This window comes from Amblyomma mixtum, chromosome 10 (genome assembly GCF_055824585.1).
Source record: "Amblyomma mixtum isolate Tamu chromosome 10, ASM5582458v1, whole genome shotgun sequence".
In the NCBI taxonomy this organism is placed as follows: domain Eukaryota; kingdom Metazoa; phylum Arthropoda; class Arachnida; order Ixodida; family Ixodidae; genus Amblyomma; species Amblyomma mixtum.
The window spans coordinates 86,340,781-86,358,891 of NC_143021.1; the positions used below are offsets into that span (position 1 = coordinate 86,340,781).

Consider the following 18,111-nt stretch of genomic DNA (forward strand, 5'->3'; position numbering starts at 1 on the left):
TTATTATGATCACCACGGAATCTGACCGGCATAGTTAATCTTTCTGACCTTTTATGTGCACAGCTTATGCAGGAAGAGGAACACAAGTTTACAAGAGTGCTTGTGCAAGATAGAACTTTCAAGTGACAATTTTTTCCATTCTGAATCCATACATGTGCATCACAGGTGACAACTGTGATTCCAGTCTTCACACCTGTTAAGTCTTGGATCATGAGGCAATAAAAATATCACAACAGTTTAAACAGACAGCAAAGACATTTTGCTCACATAATTAACAGCACCCAATCTCCTTGTAGCTAGAAAGAAGTGCCCTGTGCATATCTGCACATATTTCGCGCGGTAAACACAAAGCTAAATGTGACTGCTCACCAACGTGCAAAATGTGCTTCCTTTATTATGCATGCTAGAAAGCAAACTAAGCATCTCACAACAGCCTTTAGTTTCAGAATACTTATGAGGAGTTTAAGAAGACCCGTGATCCCTAAGGTCGGAAACTGCTATACCCTGGCAGTTTTTCAGTCTCAGTCTCTGGAATATGTGAACAGAAAAATTTATTTAAAAGACTAAGCACCAGAGTTACAGCTGTCACAATCAAGTAACTTTGCCATCCTTTTCTCTGCCATACCATCTTCAAGTCTCTCTCTCCCACATATGGGTGATAATTCTTCACAAGTGAAACTTGTTTCAGTGCTTTTATGGGGAAGCACAGATTGTCACATCATCATCATGGCCCTGCATCACCAAGTTATTGTTATTGCATTAGAACACAACCTGGTTCAAACTGATATGGACCAGTATTTTTATACCGGTAACAGTTGAGACCAACCCCATGGGATACCAGTAAATAGTCAAACTTGAGAAGGGTATATGCTTGGGCTTGTTGGTTCATATTTGAAAGGTAAAAAGGTAGCGTAGAAACAAGAACAGAGAAAGACAGAGAACACACGGCGCTACAACACACAGTGCCGTGTGTTGTCTGTCTTTCTGTGTTCTTGTCTCTTTGCGCTACGTTTTTACCTAGTCAAACTTGTTGCATGTGAATGCATTTAAGCAACAAAATTATAGAGCTGTACAGTGTGCAGAAAGCAGGTGAGGCAAAGCTTGTAATATGACTGAAACAATTCGTACCATCAACAAGCGTTCCTTTTTGAAGGCACCAAGAACAGCCATAGTATCCGTTGTACTGCTTAGCATTCAGCAGTGAAGCGCGAGCTGGCGAGTCAACACAAAAGCACAACACATTCACTGTTGACTGCACAACTTTGCCAGCAAATGACCATGTGAAGTTGCCCATAGCGTGGAATTTCTCGACAAATGTCTTCAAGTAGAGGTGAGTAGGTGGGTGACCTTTGCCAAACCAAATGGCGCCGATGAGGATGTTCTTCCATCGGTAGGGAAGAGGGAGCTCATTAAGCGCTACTTGAATTGGCCAGACTGACCCTTTGCGCGGCTTAAATACTGGCGATCCATCGCTGTTAGCGGTAACAGTCAGGTCACTCCAATTCATGTTCCTTTCATGGCGGACCTTTCTGTACAGCTGGCCATCTGTGATATCCTTATATGCTCCCTGATGAGATTCAGCTGTCAGTTTCTGGAGGTTTGCGCCAACTATATCCCCAAACTTCTTTACGAAACACTGTAGCTGACACTTGAGGTCGACAGTTATGAAAAAGCTTCCTTTTCACCAGCTGTGCCATAGTCGTCGTGGCTGCACAATTCGCGCAGCGCTGGAAATCTTGGCCGCAGCTTGATGTCAGGCACTGACACGTTGGGCAGTATGTATGGACTTCCACCATCCTTGATTTGTGCAAATCCCATAACTTCCTGAAACCATATTTTGTCGATGGGAAGACGCTCTGGCCAAGCAACGCATTCAACAGCTTCAACACGCTGTCCACTTGTGTCCAAGGAAGACCAGCAGCAACAACAAATATTAATACAAGCAGCATCGCCTGCAGGTGGGTAGTGTTCTGGTGTGGAAGTCTCGACTCAGAGTTCACTCTTATAAATTCCGACAAGTCTTCGTCGGGGTCCTCTAGCACATGGTTATCAAGCCCATCGGTGTCCTCATCAAGCCTTGGCAAATGTGCATCAGAAATGCTGTCATCAAGATGCTGGCTTGAAGGCTCATCATCCAAATTGGGATGACCTGTAGAGGCGTTGCCATGCACCTCATCTTCAGTTTGCTACAAAAAACATTGGAAAGGCACCATCAGCAACAGAAGAAAAAACACCAGTATTCAAGTGAATGACTGCAACCTGTTCATGTATACCCCGAACTGGTATCATTCTGCATGAACATCATTCCGATTCCCTCCACATTTTAATATTTTCATCACAGGTTGTATGTATTTTCTTTATAATGATCCATAAGAGATTAGTATACATGGACCATCATGTGACATCAACCTACAATCACTAAATAATTTATAATCGAATTTCCTATCTCACCTGTTCAAGCTTCAACAGTCAAGTAATGGCTACGACGTGAAAGGTCAATATAAGTCACATGAGACATAAATAAAAAGTGCAACATAATCACTGCTTCGTAATTTTAATTCACTGCGATGCTAAAGTCAGCTTGCCGCAAGAGCTGGAATGGCAATGGGTTTGGTGCATGGTTCATGGGAGTTGTGGTGTCCTAAAGCGACCCCGGCTATGATGGATGCCATAGTGGAGGGCTCCAGATAATTTCACCCACCTGGGGTTCTTGAATGTGTACTGACATCGCGCAACACATGAGACTCTAGCATTTCACCTCCATTGAAATGTGATCATAGTGGCTGGGACTGAACCCCCGCATTTTAGGTCAACAGTCGAGAACCATAAACACTGAGCCACCACAGCAGCAGAATCACCATGAACGAAGCAGCAGCGATTATACTGCAGCTGTCTTCATGCCTCATGTGACCTATACTGAACTGACATCGTAGCCATCGCTCTGCTTTTGGAACAGAAGCCGAATCAGATGAGATGAAATTTGATCATTAATTATTTGGCAGCTGTAGCCAAATACCTCATGGTCTTCCATGTATAGTAATGTATAACGCACCGTTACAAACAAGAAAACATAGCCAACCAAAATTTGGTCTCTATACTCCTTTAAATGTTATATGGGAAAGTGTCAAAAAGTAGGACCAAGAGTGAAAGTACGGCAAGTCGCCTTGCAATTCAGCATTGTCAGGTTCGTTGAGCATGATTTCACAACAGTCAGACAAGGCAGACAACAACAAGAGACGCTAATATTTTTTAAAATAGAGTTGCTCAACAGCGGCATAAGCCCATGCATAGAACAAGCATTAGCACAACTGAGTGGGCAGGAAACATAGGCAAATAAAATAATACATTTTCTCATAATACCACATTTGCATGGTTCAAAGGCAGCTAACATTAAACTATCAAAAAGGGCCCACAAGAAACCAAACATGCATTTTCGGGCTCAGCTGCCAAGCACCTAACCACTTAGCCACCACAGCAAGTCTAAGTGCACATATCTATGTGGCTTCGCTTGAATGCAAGAATTGCCTCTGAACACCTCAAAACCTACACGAAAAGTCTGGAGCAAAGGGCAGTACATCAGAGTGTGCGTGTGGGGGGGGGGGGGGGGGGCAAACCATTTGAACTGGGTACTGGGAGATTTTTTTTCTTCGGAAAAATGGGGTACGCAAAGTTTTCCTACGCAAAATTTCAGGCTTGTGGAGGGGGATAGATTGCCCCCCTTCAGCGGGTGAGGTGCGTTTCCAGAGTCAGCGCAGAGGCTCATGGGAAAGTCGTCTGCTACAGCTACTTCACGTTCCAAATTTCTCCCCCTGCTTGCTTGCTTCACGGCAGTCACTGTTAATTCGCTTCTAACACTAATTTATTTCCACTGCAACACCGCTGATTGTATTGCATCATCGCAAGACCAACTAGACGTCGACTCTGTTCTGCTTCGCAGCGTGTTTTCGCATGAAGTACAACCAAAATAATGTAAACGGTCGGATGCTTTCTATGCGTATGCAGTGCGATGTGTTGAGACGTGCAGCGCGCACGGCTGCATGTAGGGATAGTCTGCTAGCAGCTTTTACACGCTTCGAGGCAGCTACATCTATCATTTACTAAACTGTGCAAGCTCTGCCTTCGTTGCCTTCGTGATGCAGCAAAAAAAACGAATATATAACGACCAACACGTTAAACTAGTTCCATCGGACACACAGCCGACTGCAGTGCATATGCAGAACAGCCAGTCTACGCTGGCAATATTATAACCACGAGAAATCACTAATACCTTTCGTAATTGTCATTTTATGCGCTTAGGACGCGTTCATACAAAGCACGCGCTGATCTCACGGTAATGCTGTGCAATACGCAATGTCGCAGCACAAATAGATTAGCAAATAAACGATGCACGAATGCAGGACAATAGCTATGCAGAAGGCAGTGCGTGGGAGAAATTTGGAACCGGGAGTAGCTGGGACGATTTTTTCATTGTTTGTATTCACTTCGCAAACGGACCTCACCAATTCACCCCTGCCTCTTAAATCCGGCCCCATCCCTCAAATATGCACTCGCCTCGCTTCGGTGCGGGCCCCAGGACACGCTGTAAACAGGCTTACTTGCCTCTGTGCATCGATTTTTTTTTCTCGTAGAAGCCCAAGGTACGGCCATGGTACGGCCCAAGGAGTAGAGGGAGAAATTAGGGGGTAGCGGGCGTCTTTGGAAACGTGCCATGCACAACGGCTCACCTCTGAAACTTCATTCGACGGTTCCCTTTGCCGCTGGCTCCACACGGTTTGCCGCGGAACTTTCGCTGACGACGACGTACCGGGCTCAAAATAAGCAAGGTACCGTTTTTTAGGAGGCATGCTGCGATAAAGTGCACGGCCTGCTGGTAAAAGAAAGCTTTCAATCCGAGTACTGCAGCTATGCAGCTAACAGTAACTACAAACGAGGCACGAGCGGGGCACGAGAGAGAGCACGCGTGGTCTCGGCCTCCACAGTTACGTAACCACCACGCCGCCGCTTTGCACCACTGTACTCTCAAAACAATACTTTTTTTTTAATTAATATAAGCATAAATGATCGTTATTCGCAGTTCTTCTTTCTTTGCAGTAGATATTGCAGATCTGCGAACAAGAAAGTGTTTTGTCATGCTGTTTCGGTTTCGGTTTCAACAGCCGAACGAAGACTGCATCGTCAAGGTGGCTTATAGGTCACGCGCGAGGCATGAAAAAACTGCAATATGATCTCTGCTTCTACATTCATTGTCATTCCGATTCTTGAAGCAGACTGCATTGTAGTGAAGTAAAACGACTAATCAACATATCGCAGTTTTTTCATGTCTCCCGTGACCTGTGAACTATAAGCACAGTGCAGACAACTGACACATACAGCACATGCACAGAATGGGAACAGTTATCAGTTTCAGTAAGCACGATATCTGCACGACGAAGGACCAGCTTTAGGCCCCGCTCTTGCCTTGTTAGCTATAAACACACGTTGGCGTCACAACCATCGCTATAGGCTGTTGAAACCGAAATAGCACGAGAAAGAAATTTGATTATAAATTATTTAGCGCTCGTAAGAGAACACCACGCAATAATCCATGTACAGCAATGTCTTGCGCATCATTACAAACAAGACAGCACGCACCTATAAGTTAGATGCATATACTCCTTTAACCATCACAGCGGCTTTCCTTTAATTGTAATCAGCGATCTTCATGCCTTTTGCTTCCGCGACCTTTACCATTTATTTTGGCTTCCTTTACTGAGATCTTTGTTTCCGTTGCTGTTAACTGGTAAAAGTGAAGAAATATCACAGACAGTAAAATTTAGGCGACCACAGAAAAATACACCATTTGCGGGACTGTAATTTACGGTCAATCTTGGACGCAGGGATCGGCGAAGGTCATTTGACATGTGTACTTCTTGGATATTTTTCGTCGAAAAAATGGGGTTCGGCATGGTCTTCCTACGTAATTTTTCTTTATTGGCTGGGGGGGTCAGGGAGCGCCAGATTTCTACTTAAATCCATACCTGAGTTTCTGGGTTTGTCATACGTACGGTTTATTACACTTAGCTGTTCGTATAAAATGAACGCAAAGCTTTTTTTTTCACCAAATAAGCTCTTCTCAGAGTGACTGGATTATTTCGACCTAATTTTGAGTTGGGGCATATTGAGTGCAGTTCCTTTTTATGGGATTTCTATAGCTTCAAATATGACAGCGAGAACTATATGTAATTCATTCTGGTTCATTGCAGCCAATGCTGTTATAGTTACTCGATGGTGTGAGGCTGGCAGTGAATTTCTTGCAGTGCCCTACACAGCGGCCTATAAATATGGTCGACGTGCTCATTCTGCGACCGCTATTCTTAATATTCGCGCTGGACGTGGCACTTTGGACTGCCTGGGATTAAGATTCCGTTATCAGCTGGATTATTGATCAGTAAATCCTGCTCATCCACCTGGAAACCGTTCGATTCCAACTTGAATCACATGTATATCCAGCTACAAAATGTCATTCACCGGAAATCATGTTCATCTGGAATAATTTTTTCAGAAATATTTACACTTCCAGTTCACCCCATCTCGTACCTCTCCCAATGCCAGGTAGAAAATGTTACTTCAGCAAGAAATTCAGCCGAAAAAGTGCTTTTCAAGCTGGAATGGGCGCCCGAGACGAAAGTCCGCCCTCTCTCCATTCTCATCGCGAAACGCCAGCCGGCAAAGAAGCAATCGCCGAATAAGCGTCCAATACATTAAATAACTTATTTGGCGGTTTGTTTTCACCCGAAATTGTAAAGCGGACATACGGAGAGTTGGTGGCTGACAGGCACGTGAGAAGAGCTTCTGTCTTTCTAGACATTTCCAGATAATGAAGGGAAATGGTAATAATAATCTCTTACCGTACCTGTTAACCTAAGATCACAGAAAAAATTAGACCGAACGTATCGTAATACGCTGTTTTGTGCGCGGATAGAATACTTACGGAATTCTTTGCGCATCTTACTAAACAGCGCCACCTCCAGCAGTATAAATAATGAGCTATCCAGCAAGCCTAGGCGGCGTGGGCGCATCAAGACATAGAGCTATAGCACCAAGGAGGCTCGAGCGTGGAACTCCGTAAACTCCGTCGTTTGTTTTGATGATAGTTTTGGTAGCGTAACTGCCCGGACAAATGGAGTATTACGTGTACGTAAAGTTCTTGGAAGACAATCTGAAGAAAATTGCCAAATCTCGGCATGTGAGAGGGTTTCGCCAGGCCAATGTGCACGATTTTAGCGCCGGGGTAACCTACAGTGTATATTGGGAGGGCGACCAAAAAACCAGCGGAGGGTACTACGACGCTGAAATACTGCACATGTCAGGTAAGCAGAACTGTCCTGAAGACCCTGATGCAAGTTTATTTTTTTTTATCCCTGTGCCGTGAACTATTGCTGCAAAACATGTCGGCAAGCATCTGCCGCCTGTCTGCTCACATGGGTTTGCTCGGTGGACACGAATCAAAACAAAGGGCGCCGCCTTCATGTCCTTTGTCAACGCTGTTTTCTCTTTCATGTTGTCGAAATGTGTACATTGGGCCTATACTAGCTTCGGCTATTGGCCCAGCAGTTTTTGCAAACGTTTTGTATATCTGATGTTAAAATAAACAAAGAAAGAATGAATCTCCACCGACTAGCCCAACCACACGTGTGCGTTGTTTCTCGAACGTTTTTCGCCTTCTTCCACTTTCTTTTTACCGCTTGTGCGCTCCAAGTGTACTGCATGTTTGATGTTCGATGTACCGAAATCCCGTGCCCATTAATTTGCCGTGGTTTCGGGGAGACTGCAGAATGGTTAGACCTGTTTTCTTTTTAATTCTGTGTGTTTACATACACTGTAAAGCTCTGCAGTATTTGCCCGTCTGGTGTTGTATTATGAAATACACTGCACAACAATGTCAGCTATTATATGCTGCATTCCGTGCACTCATGTTGTCTTCTCATCTTTTCCGTGCTTTTAAAAATGTTAGCTCATCAGCACCACTAGGCTGAACATAAATTATGTGGATGCTTGAGAAAAACACTGCAGCATGCGAGTGTAATTATGTGGACACTGGACACTTGGGGAAAACACAAGCATACGAGTGTGAGCACTGAGATGTAGCAGCACGAGTGTTGTGTGGCCTGGTCGTTACTACGAGAAACAAGTGTTCATTGAAATTTATTTCAGAGTCCAAAGAAGAAATGGACTCATTCATCATAGACAAGGCGCAGCATGCAAAGCTGAAGCGGCAGGGGCCACCAGAAAATGTGCGTGTTGGAAACTGCATGTTCCGTTCAGGAATTGTCATGTTGGTAGTATGTATACATGGGTTTCATGCGATGTCATGGGTGCCACAATATAGAGTCTAAGGGAGAGCTTCTGCAATGCAGATTGGGGCAGGTAATGAAAAATGGATTAGAAAAATTTGCAGGTTTCTGGCATGCATCTAATCTCAAACATGGCGGCAGCTATGACTTTGGTGCAACCCAGGTATATGCAATTTTCATTGATGCCACTGCAGGGCCCTTGCTATCTTCCTGGTCATTCTGAATATGTTTGCTCTTTTTTATGGAAATGTTGGCTAGTGTTAAATTATTGAAACATGTGCAAGTCTTAGAGCAAGCAGCATGTTGCCATGCGGGCGTGTGTATAATCACAGCCGTGGTAAACAGAGCGTGCAGTTGTAGGAAAAGCCTATATGAGTGATGTAGTGCATTTTTCTGGTATTTGTTTAGTTCATGCATCTATACTTGGAAATGCATATGGAAAGAATTGTATGATATAGCTGTTTGGACCATTTAAGTTGCTGCTGTAAAGAGCGACCAAGTAAGAAGCAGCTTTAGCTCAGAGTCGTGAAGGACTTGACATTGACTATGCCAGCTTCACAGTCACATCGAAGCACTGCTGAAGCTTTACAAGGGAACCTCTGGACAGGAACTTGTTGCCATTTGTAGACCTGCCGATTCTTAGGCTTAATGCAGTCATATATACAGTCATATGCACTCCTTCTGGCATTGCTATTATTCCTAGCATGTATCGGGAGCATGAACTGTGAAGCGCAAAAGTTTGCAGGATCTGCGAAACTGCATTGCTGTGCCATCTGCCATCACAGAGCGTGGTGTTGAGGTTCACGTGAGTCTGGATACTATGCTCTGTTATGGCATATCACGCAGCAATGTAGTTTTGCTTCGCCCCGCCACGCATCGCAGATCCTGCAAACGTTTGTGGCCAACAGTACCGTGTTATGGATGAGGAAATGCCTAATGTACTTGTGGCAAGTGGGCGAGTCTCCTTGCAGTGGTCAAACAAATGCGAGTGTGCTGATTATATGCGAAGTGCACGATGACTTGCGCATGATACACATTTGCTTCATTTATATTGGTTATGCCTCTGCTTCAATTCTAGTCAAAAAGAAAGGTGAAACAGTTGAGGATGGCTGCCAAAAGGAGTGCCAATGAGGACATTGTGGCACTCGCAGAAAGCAATGCACTCAAAGAGGAGCTGGAAGCCCTCAAGAGAGAAAATGCCAATGCAGCTAAACATGAAGCTGCAGGAGCAGCTCCTGAAATGCCTCTCAGCTCCAGGTTAGTCCTGCACGGCAGTATGCCTACTTCTTAATCTAGATACCACTTGCTACAGCCTGTAAAATATTATTTTCTCGTAAGCTCCAGTGTCTCAAAAATACACAAGTGCTTCATAAAAGAAACTTCTTTTTTGGGAAAGCAATTGTCAAAAATTTTGCATGTTTATGCAAAATTCAACATTTTTCATTGGTTGTAGAAATGCAGTTTTGCACTAACTCCATGTCTTTAATGATCCTAACGTCTGCATCACAGTGGAAATGTGAACTTTAGCTACATATGTTCATGTTCTTAGTGGAGCTTAGATAAATTACCTAAAAAGACCAAAAACAAAAAGATGAGAAAGTATGATGAAACAAGAAAAAATGAACTTGCTAAACGGAAAGTCTAAAACTGCAAACGTTTTTGTCGACAGCTGCTGAAGTGAGCAATGAGGCTAGTTTTGCACTCATTGAGAATGCCGCTGAAGACATCCCTCCAAGGGCGGTTACACCAGTACCACAGCAGTGCCACCCCACCCTGTCAATGGAAGGGTCCACGCTGCCTTCATCTGAAGTGCACAGTGCGTGCTTATCAGCTGAGGAAGGTATGGAAAGTCATCTGCAGCACTCCGGAATCATGTCTACTATCTGTGCCCCGCCGCGGTGGCTCAGTGGCTACGGCGCTCGGCTGCTGGCCCGAAAGACGCGGGTTCGATCCCGGCCGCGGCGATCGAATTTCAATGCAGGTGAAATGCCAGAGGCCCGTGTACTGTGCGATGTCAGTGCACGTTAAAGAACCCCAGGTCATGACAAATGCCTAAATGTGGGATTATGGAACTTCCTTGCCTTTTTTCGGGTTCTGTGCAGCATACTGCCATTTTGGCTCATTACTGAAAAAAAATCCTGCCGCAAAGTATGTAAAACCATGTTTTCATTTGATGGATCGACCTCTAGTTCAGCTCTGTGTTACAAGATGTGGTTGTGCAGACTGTATTGTACTGATGGAGGTATTCTGGAAGAAGGCTTGTGCAACGGCAGCTGCTAGCAAGAAACAGTGGGGCCGGTAATTTAATTAATATCCGATAGTGTACTCTTTGTAGACTATGAGGACGGTGTATGTCTTTAGCGGAGAAATTGTTCATAAACTGCAGCAATGCCTCACCTGGGCTCACTCATTGCAACTCATGACCTGCTTGGACTCAACTCATTTCGACTAATGACTCCATCTGTGCTCACTCATTAGGGCTCACTTGCACATTTCAACTAATGGCTCACCCAGGGTCACCTAGACTCAGACTCCTATAAGCCCACACATCGGAGAGCTCAGGCGTTTGTACGCCGAACGGCCGGAGTTATGCGCCTAAAATGGCAAAAAAGGGGTTAAAAACGCAGTTATGCGATGAGCTCTCAACTGCAGCTAGCCAGTAGGCACGCCCTCGCGGGATGTAAAGATCTAAGGCTGCTGCATGTGTTCGCCAACCAATTAAAAAAACAAGCAAGGGAGAACTAGAGGAACCACTATATAGCAAGCCACAGCCAATATCTGACGAGACCAAGCATGGAGACTAATCACTCATCTTTTAGTAATGTTCTAGGGTGCAGTTTCACAAAAATTATATACCATAAAACAGTGAAGTTGCTCTACATCATCTCAACCAGAAGAGCAGTCAGTATTATGAGTGCACAGGAAACTCGTGTTCTACCGGACTGAACAGGACTCGGATCACGATCTGAATGTGAGCGCGGACTCACAACTCGGATCATGATTTGAAATGAGCCCCAGTGAGTTTGCCGACCTATGCACGTCAATGCATTCATTGTTACTAGTAAGGTTGATTCATTGTTTTTGTTAAAACTATCACAAATAGCTCTTAGTATTAGACCATTTATGTGCACAGGTAGCAAAATTAAGCAGTGATAGCCTGTGCCTCAGTCATCTTTCATAATATGCCTTGTTTTTTGTCACAGTAAAACTTTACTTCATCATGTGAGCACAGTACAGCCTTCAATAGTGCACTTACTCTGCATGACTTTTGATATTTATGACATGTGATCTCTCTCTCCACGAAGGGTTTGTAAGCTGTGGTGTGTTCTCATTGCTAGACGGTGCCTGTTTTCTTTCTTTTTTCCCCAGAGGCTTCGGTGACATTGGTTCACCTTCCCGCAGCTATTGAGGCTGCAGATGTGCGCAAAGAAATGGCAGCCACAAAAGCAGCCCTTGCCAAGTCGCAAGGCATGGCTGCATTTTGGAAGCAGCAGTACGAGTGTGTGAAAGAAAGGCTGCTGACCAGTAGTACACTTCAGCAGCCTGGTGAATGTAAATATTATACGGGGCTGCCTTCATATGAAGTTTTCAAAGGGCTGTACACTGCTCTGAACAGTGCCATGCCTCAGTCATCCAAAGGGCCATCACGCGCACTTGGCAGCAGCGATGATTTTTTTCATGGTGCTGGTAAGGCTTCGAACAGGGATGCCCGTTAAGGAACTTGCACGCAATTTTGGCATGACCCAATCTTAGGTGAGCAAGACCTTTTCTAAGTGGGTGCTGTTTATGCACAAAGCCTTGCGTGCAATTACCCGTGTGCCATCGCTAGCTGAAGTGCAGCAAAATCTTCCGAAACAATTTTTAATCTTTCGGGACACGCGCATGGTCATTGATGGCACAGAGATCAGGTTGCAGACACCGTCATCAGTGGATGCACAGCGCCAAACTTTCTCGCCCTATAAGCATGGCAACACAGTTAAAGTGCTTGTAGGTGCCACACCAGACGGCTATGTCTGCTTTGTCTCATATGTTTGGGGGGGGGGGTCAATTTCTGACAGGGATTTCGTTCTAAAAAGCAAACTGCTAGATATTTTCAAACCCGGTGATGCAATAATGATGGATAAAGGATTCAACATTTTTGACCTTCTACCTCCCGGGGTAACGGCACATATGCCGCCATTTAATAGGCCCTCATTAGGTCAGATGAACACTGGTGATGTTTCGATGACCAGAAGCATTGCCAGCGCTCGCGTACACATCGAGCGCGTCATCAGAGGGATCAAGGAATTTCATATTTTGGATGGTGGATACCTCATCACAATGACTGACATTATCAATCCAGTACTACAGACATGTGCTTACCTCAGCAATTTCCAATATCCACTAGTGCAGGAACAGAACAGCTGAAGTAGCAGGTGCTATACGAGCGGGTGGTATGAAAGGTTTAATGTATTGACACATGGGCTGTAAATAGAGATGTAAAATTCCAGGAAAATTTGAATGGCGTGAAAAAAACCGTTCTTTTCAGGGTTTTTTTCATGAAAAATTGGAAATTTTGCAAAACATGACAAAACAGGTTTATTTGCAATCAATAATAATGCTCCGAAGTTCAGTCGAATATGCAGTTATAGATGTCATATTGTGAAACGAACTTCTGGTTCTATTGCACCGAGAAGATAAATAATGATTTGCACTTCATGCGAATATGGAGGTATAAATATCATATTTGTGGAACGAACTTCTTGTTCTATTGCACCGAGAAAGGGAACATGAAAACTGATCTATAAGTCACTCCATATGGGACTCAGAATCACTGTCGCTGGATGCGGCACTACGCGCAGCAGCATGGATTGAAGCTGTGTCCACAGCTAGGTTCGACTGCACATACACAAGCTTTCGAACGCGTTCCCCTGAAAGCCTGTTGCGAATCCTTGTATGGACATTCCCGAAACGTGACTAGTTTGTTCGCAGCTGGCGTATGATGGTGGTATCTGCAGCAGTCGGCAAGGCAGACGAGTTAGCGACTGGTTGGGGTAAAGGCCTTGCCACCAGGTAGATGGGGTCACGTGCTTCGCTGGAGACCCCTGTCCTGTACCAAATTCCTGCGGATGGTCTGTACTCTGCTATGTTGGAAATCAAAAAGCTAGGCTTGTATGTGGCTAAAACCGCTTACATGCACAGCAGCCTATGTTATTTATGCTGTGTGTGTAGTGCTATAGAATTTGCAGCCGTTTTGTTCTACTTCAGCCGTGAGTTCAAGTATTAGTGTGTTTTTAAGTCAAGCCTGGATCTTATATGTGACTGGCATTCAACCCGCGTACTCGTAGCACGAACGTTTTTAAAAGGCACTACCTGCACCGGCGATGACGACTGCCCTCCAATCGTTCAAAGATGCACGCTGTAATTGTTTTCAAAGCAAAAACAAAAACAAACTAAAAGCAAGCAATCGTAAAACCTTAAAATTGCGTTGTGAAATTTTCAATGTTTTTTTCCATTTTCCCTCGTCTGAAAAAAAACGAAAAAAAAACGTTTTTTTTCCGAAATTGCAGTGTTTTTTCAGGCCTTCACATCTCTAGCTGTAAGGGACACCGTAGTACAGTGCTTGGAATTTAGGCCACTGGGGGTTCTCTAATATCCACTGACATCGCACAACAGTTGTGGTTTATCATCTAAGCTGTAATGGGCTCCACAAACCTCATAATCTCATCCACCTGCCTCACTCTGTCACCAACTGCTAAGTGGTGGTGGTGATGGATTTTTACGGCACAAGGGCAGCTTTGGCCAAAGAGCGCCACGGCACAAGGTAGTTTTCATTGCACAAGGTGGGGTCAAAGACCCATTTCCCAAGCATTTCATCCTAAAGAAGCCGAGCACCAGGCAGGGGAAAGCTTGCACTCGTTGTATGACGAGTGGATAGCTGGCGGCTCGGGGGATCGAACCCTGAACCTCTCGCATGCGAGGCGGATGCTCAAACGACTAGGCCACCGCAGCGGTGCTAAGTGAAACTTCTCTGGAAGTACCATCTGTTACCTTGAGGCACCATCAGCGGTCTTCCCTCGCATTAACTGTCCTGATATGACCATTTCTCCATATGTGTGTTGATCACATTTCACAGTCGAGAAATTCCAACCCCCATTGTACATAAATGTAGCATTCGGGTTGGTTTATCAGGTTTAACGTCCCAAGGCGACTCAGGCTTACCGGTATTGTACGAACAGCATTCAGTGGTAGCAACTGCATGAGCACATAGTGTACTGAAGCAAAGCATTTCAGATGTGCTTCCTGTACATAGCCAGCACAGATTGTTTTTCTGTCTACACGTATTATGTACTATAAGGGACATATGTCCCTGTGAAAAAAGAGTGGGGAAACCGAAGCGGACATCCCTGTTCTTAGCCGGGGGTCAGACACCTCATTTGGGAAGTTGAAAGTTTCACTCGTATGCCCTTATGTGTCGCAGTGAAATGAGACTGTCAACAGGCATGGCGCAAGTGTGTCGGTCGCCTTTCATACGGCCGAGAGATTCTTGGGCACATAGCACATAGATGTTGCATTCAGTGTCATTGCACTATGCGAGAGCACCTTGATAGGCTACAAGTGTTGTGTAAGCAGCATTTAGTGGTTGGCAACTGCTTCAGAGCAGTGTACTGAACTGCAGCACTGGTGACTGGTATATGTACGTTGCCAAATCAGGTTATGCTTTTCTGTGTGCGATCCCAGTCAAGCTGTGTATGTTAAAACTGCAGCGCAATTTTTTATGTTGCAACTATGAAAAAGAGCAGTAACATTTCCTTTGCTGCGACAAGGATTAGTATAGTGCAGCCATGTCGGTTTTTCTGAGCACACGCACCATGACCATGCTGCAGGTGGTAGGTTGCAAGGTATTTAGCACAGAGATAAGAAAGGACTGTTGTGGGACAGGGGCTACCTCGAACCCGGGCTCCAGTGGGTAGTGTGTTTGAGCCAAGGAAAGATGGAACTTGAAGTTTGGAAAATGATAACAAGTGGGTTTAGTGGTATCTTTGGTGAAACTTATTTACATAATTATTTACATACGAGCCTGGCTGCTGCGCAACGGGCGAATGATGCAGGGTGCCGAGCTGACAACGGACATCGGACGGGGGCAGGGGAGGCCGTGGTCGGGCCGACACCGACTCTAGTGCTGCCCGCTGACACAAGTGTCACCGCTGACACAAGTGTCATCGATGTTGGAACGTTGCAGCTGATGTCGATGGGGATCTGACGCGCCGTGTACGCGGTCACAAGCACAGGAGCGGCCGAAACGGCTCCATGGACTGACAGCAGCTGTGGTGGGACCGTCGACACAACGGTGACGGCTGTGACGATGCCGGAGCAAGTGCCTGGGCTCAATGCCAGGTGCTTGGGTGAAGCGAGAGTGGCAGTCCGGAGCAACTGGCCAGTGCTGATTTGCGGGTGGGCATGGTCGGCTGTGGGTGGCTGCAAGAAGGTTGTGGCAGTGACAGGCCGTGGAGCTGAAGCTGCTACATCAGACGGCTGACTGACAGCAACAGACACAGCTGGTAGATGGACAGTGGCTGCACTACTCGGTGTGGGTAGCTCTACCATTCGTTGGTGAAGGTTGCTCAAGTCAGGCACCAAAGCAGGCGCTTGCTGCGACAGTGTCGAGATGCCAGGGTCAGACTCCGAGAAGTGGTTGACAGTACTAGGGGCTTGGGGTGCGGCCTCTTGGGCAGGCGGTGTGGCCGCCGGGGTAGTGGGGCTGGTATATGGCATATGCTGCGGTGGCGGCAATCTCACTTCGCCTTTTGCACGATCGCTCAGGTCAGTGACTGACGGCTTTGGCGGAATGAGCAGTGAGGCGGGAGGTGAGCTTTCGGCTGGCAGCGATGCTACGCAGTAGGTCACAGAAGTTGGCGGAATGGGGCACTCGTCGAGGAAGAGCTCGACTGACGGCGGCACTATTGCAGATGAGAGAAGTTGCTCCCCGGGCTGTGCCGAAGACGCTGTATCGTCCTTATGGGAGGCGGTATGGCCGGAGGCGCTGAACATGGTGGCGCGAGGCGCATCTGTCGCTGAGTTCGCTGACGTGGCAAACCGCGGTGGGCCAGGCACCTCACCTAGCTGCTGAGGGAATTACTGCGGACTTGGGGCTATGGAGTCGTCGCACAGTGCTGCTAGCGTGTCCGGAGTAGCAGGATGTGCTGTCGGAAGCGATGCGGCAGCGTCTGGTGCGGTCGGTGCTAAAGAAGCTGGGCCGGAGACGCTGGACTGGAGTGGCGGCGAAGCGGCGAGGGGCTGTTGAGGCGGGCCGGGTTCTGATGAAGGCTGTGTGGGCGCGAGCGAGGCCGGAGCAGGGCCAGAGGCTGGCCGCGGCGAAAACGGGTCTGCTGCATCGTAGAGCGGCGGCGGAACATAGTAGGCGCCGAAATCAGCCAAGACGGCCGCACGTAGCTCATTGTATGGCCGGCAGCCAAAGGTAGAGTGGTGAGCCGACGCAGGAGGTCGGGCGGGAGGATGTCGCAAAGGACTGCGTGTTTAAACGGCTGGATGGTAATACCGTTCAGGTACATCGCAGCCTCCAGTTGGGCGAACCACCCGTCGACGCCTGCGGGCCGGAACGCTGGGAGCGGCGGGTCGAAACTTGGGTACTGCCAGTACGCCATGCTAGGACGCCGCTGGGATAGAAGGCACGGTTCGCCGGGTCACCACTGTTGAGGATTTGCGGGGTCGCAGCGGAGCACCAGAGCAAGATGACCAGCGTGGCAGGCTTCTAGTTCCCGTGCCGGGCGTGCGCTCCGAGCACGCGCTGTCGTTCTTTATTTTCTTCTATCGCGGGAACGCCGATCTCAGCGCCTGCGCTTTATAGTGTCGCCGGGCGCTATAACGTTAACCCCATAAACCAAACTTCATTTCTTGCAGCCGCTGCAGTGGCTTTGGCATTCTGTTGCTGATGTCAAAGTTGGCCACTGGCTTTGGTGGCTGCATTTCCATGGAGGCGAACTGCAATAACGACTATCTACCCTGTGATATAAGCGCACAATAAAGAACCCGAGGTGGTCAAGATCTGTAGCACTCCACTATGGCGTCCTTCATTTCCACAATTTGCTTGCCCCGCCACGGTGGATCAGTGGTTATGGCACTCAGCTGCTGTCCCGAAAGACGAGGGTTCGAGCCCAGCCGCAGCAGCTGAATTTCGATGCAGGCGATATTCCAGAGGCCCTTATACTGTGCGATGTCGATGCACGTTAGAGGAAGAAGGGCAAAACACCGAGAGGCATTGATTCAGTTTCTCCTGTGAATATTGATTCGGAAGCTCTCACCGCCCACCTCCAAGCCCATGAGCCTGATTTGCTGGGGGTGTACGTTATGCACAGCTATCAGACGCAAACAATACTGACTGCCAAGCTGCTCAAGATGAAAACTCTCTACTCATCCCTGCAGTTGCAGACACAGAAGACCTGCTTCTCGACGAGAACAGAGAGCTGTTCCGAAGAGAAGTGAAAAAAATTTCACCAATCTCTGCTGAGGACAGAGACAACATTTGTTGTCAGACACTTGGGCAGGAGAGAACTACAGGTGGTTTGAGGAGAGGCAAGGGCGCATTACAGCCTCATTTTTCAAGCGGGCAATCCACTGCAGAAAGGTGGACAGTATTTTGAAAGATATCTTCCAATATACTGCACAACGGCCTCTGGCCCAAAACGACCCCCGTCAGTATGGCAGGGAAATGGAGGCAGTGGCTATTCGGAGGTACATCGAAACACGCAGGCTGCTGGACATTACGGTAGATGTTCAA

The 18,111-nt window shown here is 46.7% G+C and overlaps 2 pseudogenes; one reads left to right on the forward strand and one right to left on the reverse strand.

Annotated features, from left to right (window-relative positions):
* Window positions 1-1,503: 1,503 nt before the first annotated feature.
* On the reverse strand, window positions 1,504-4,844 carry LOC149326356 (uncharacterized; annotated as a pseudogene).
* Window positions 4,845-9,438: 4,594 nt separating this feature from the next.
* On the forward strand, window positions 9,439-12,740 carry LOC149326357 (uncharacterized; annotated as a pseudogene).
* The last annotated feature ends 5,371 nt before the right edge of the window (window positions 12,741-18,111 follow it).